The sequence below is a fragment of the Chinchilla lanigera genome, unplaced genomic scaffold (genome assembly GCF_000276665.1).
Source record: "Chinchilla lanigera isolate Chin_1 unplaced genomic scaffold, ChiLan1.0 scaffold00157, whole genome shotgun sequence".
Taxonomy (NCBI): domain Eukaryota; kingdom Metazoa; phylum Chordata; class Mammalia; order Rodentia; family Chinchillidae; genus Chinchilla; species Chinchilla lanigera.
This window is the reverse complement of record NW_004955558.1, coordinates 1,118,199-1,120,881: the sequence shown is the minus strand read 5'-3', so window position 1 is coordinate 1,120,881 and position 2,683 is coordinate 1,118,199.

The following is a 2,683-nucleotide window of genomic DNA, read 5'->3' as shown; positions in this document are numbered from 1 at the left end:
CCCAAGCCCTCAGCCTCCATGTTCTCCGAGGCCTCGCTCCCTGAACCACCCACAGACGCCACGTCTTCTGCACTTTGCAAACTGCACTCATCATGCTCCTTAGGCCTGAGTCTCCTTCAAGTTCTCCATCCAAGAATGTGAAGCTCTCCATCCGTTGCCATGGTGCCTAGCACCCATGCCTGGCTGTCTCAGTTTGAGCCACCATAACAAAAAGCCATAAACTGCGCAGCTTGAAAACAGTAGGAATGTATTTCCCACAGTCCTGGAGGGTGGGAAATTCAGATGCCAGCAGACTTGGTGTCGGATAGGGCTGACTTTCTGGTGCATGGATGGTGCCTTCTTGGGACCTGTACATGGAAGAATGGTAAAAAAGAGTTCTTTGGGGACTCCTTCATAAGGGCACTAATCTCATTTATGAGAGCTCCCCCTTCATGAGTCAGTCACCTCCCAAAGGCCTGGTCTCCACATACATCACATTAGAGGTTAGGGGTTCAAGTATGAATTCTGGAAGGGACATAGTGCTCAGGTTATAGTGCTGGGCAGGGAGAACACTGCACTTTTCATGTAATTCTGACCTCTAGACACAATTTCTGTCCTGACACAGGATCTTGTGAAATAGGTCTTGTCCTTCCCTCCTCCAATCTCTCATTTCCCATTTTAGGGTCCTCTCTGCCTGTTCTTGCAAGGGGTTACTCAACCACCTTCTGAGCTGGCACCTCTTCCTCCTTTTCCTCTGGAACTATGAGCTCCCCCTGCTCACAGTGTAAAGTTCCTCAAGGTCTAACTACAAGGTTCTCCCCACACGAGCCTTCTTCAGCTCCTTCCTGGCCCCTACCACCCTGCAAACACTTTAAAACTTTTCTTCTCAGATCCCATTCATCTCTCAGCTTTCTGTACTGGATCTAGAGACCAGGTAAAGTGTTGTAGTCAAGGCAAAAGAGATTAGCAATTCACCATTTTCCCCTCTGTAATAGCTAAAAGTTGGAAGCATCCCAAATGTCTATTAACCGGTGGATGGGTATCCATCTGGTGGAGGACCATGCAGCCGTGAAAAGGACTGAAATATTATTCTGCAACATGAATGAAGCTCAAGAATATGATGCTATGTAAAAGAAGCCAGATAGTGATGATCCCACATCGTGTGGCTCTTGTTTATACGGAATGTCCAGAATAAGTAAGTCTCTGGGAACATAAAATCACTTGGTAGCTCCTTGGGTCTGGAGGAGAAGGAAATGGGCAGTGACTTCTTAGTGGACAGAAGATCTCCTTGGGGGTTATAAAAATGTTTTGTAACAAGATAGAGGCGATAGTTGCACAACATTGCGCATGTACTGAATGCCGCCGAATTGTTTGCTTTGGAATGTTTTATTTTATGTTATGTGAATTTTATCTCAATAAAAAAATAACTTAGGTGCTGAAGTCAGATCTCCATCTAATACCTGCTTCACAGCTTCCTCTCCATCTAATACCTGCTTCACAGCTTCCTTCCTCTTTCTTCCTCGGCCTCTTCTCTTGGCTTATCCGAAGGATGGGGATAATAATTCCGCTCAGCTCTCTGGTTTGTCTTGAGGATTCAGGGCATTAACACTGCAGTCCACCTGGCACAGGGTCTGATGCACAGTAAACCCCCAGCCATGGTCAGCCTGGGCTCTGGTCAACGTGCATTCAACCAAGGGCCAGGTGCTGCCAAAGTAATAAATTTGCGAAATGACTTATAGGTTTCAGATACTGGCTCCACACTTGTGCCTGTCTCCCTAGCCACAGGGGTGAAGGGAAGACTGTGGATGCACAAGATAGCAAGCGAGAAGCACACAGCTTGCCTCATTTATCCAGAACCAGAATTCTGTTTCACTTCTCCCTTCCCCCTCAACGCGCATTCCCGAGAGTCACCAAGTTCCTCCTCTGCCCCCTCCTACTCCTCCCCAGGTCCAAGTCTTCACTCCTTTCCCACAGAGCGTAGCAGCAGCCTCCTGCCAGCCTTCTCACCCTTGTAGCCTGTCACCCACACCTCCAACCATGGAGTTTCCAAATGCACTCCACAAACCCTGCCCTTCCCCCGCTAAGCATCCAGCAGAGCGAGCTGTTCCGGGCATCTCACAGTGTCACCCTTGATACTCGTGCCCTTTCAGCCACCAGCCGCACGCGCCTCAGCCACCTCCCTGCCGCTTCCTAAAGACACATGCCACTTTATACCTCTTCCCACTCCACTGACACGGCCCCACATCACTGCAGGGTTGTCTCTTCTCCGTGCCTGAAGGTTACACCCCTCAAGTAATCTGCCCCCCTGCCCCCCCAACACCTGCACTTTCCCACGGGTTCCACTGGAGCAGAGTTTGCCAATCTTGAGGCATTTGGGGCTGGGTGACGCTGGGTGACGCTTTGGTGTGAGAGTTGTCCTTTGCATTGTGAGACCTTGAGCAATGTCCCTGGGCACTACTCACAGATGCCAGAAGTTCACACACACACACACACACACACACACACACACACTGTGACAACCAGAAATGACTTTAGGTGGTGCCAAATGCGGAAAAGCCCCACTGCAGGCCAGAGTGTCCTGCATCTGTGCTTACTCAGCAACTTGAGCAGGACACATTTTCTCTAGTTTTTCTTCTCAAGGTCACGTAAAACATTCTTACTTTACTCTTTTCTGTTTCCACGGTTAAGAGGGCTTCAGTTCCAT